Genomic DNA, 433 nt, shown 5'->3' with positions numbered 1-433 from the left:
TCACGACTTTATGGTTTGGATCACTGAGCTTAATGTGATGTGTGAAGGTATTATACATTTATTGTTACCATTGCTATGTTTTTATGGTGCATATTCCCAAAAGTATCTGTATTCTGAATGCAGTGTTGTATCTTCTAGCAAAAAGAAAAGATCATTACTGATAACATTTTAGATTCTGTGTTAAGTATTTGTTAATGATAACCTAACTACTTGTAAAACTTATTTAAACATTAAATCCTTAAATAGATCAGATAACTAATATCTACCTTTGACCAAGTATTACATCTCAATGTATAGATATGCTATAAGTATTTATAAACATTCAAAGGTATAAGTTGTAACATTACAGCCATCCAAATAATGCACAGTTTAATAATCATCAACAAATTGTAAAAAGTATATGCTCCATTTGTGTTTATTTGTTCAAATCAAA

This window comes from Gymnodraco acuticeps, unplaced genomic scaffold, assembly GCF_902827175.1.
Source record: "Gymnodraco acuticeps unplaced genomic scaffold, fGymAcu1.1, whole genome shotgun sequence".
Lineage (NCBI taxonomy): Eukaryota > Metazoa > Chordata > Actinopteri > Perciformes > Bathydraconidae > Gymnodraco > Gymnodraco acuticeps.
This window is presented reverse-complemented; position numbering follows the sequence as displayed.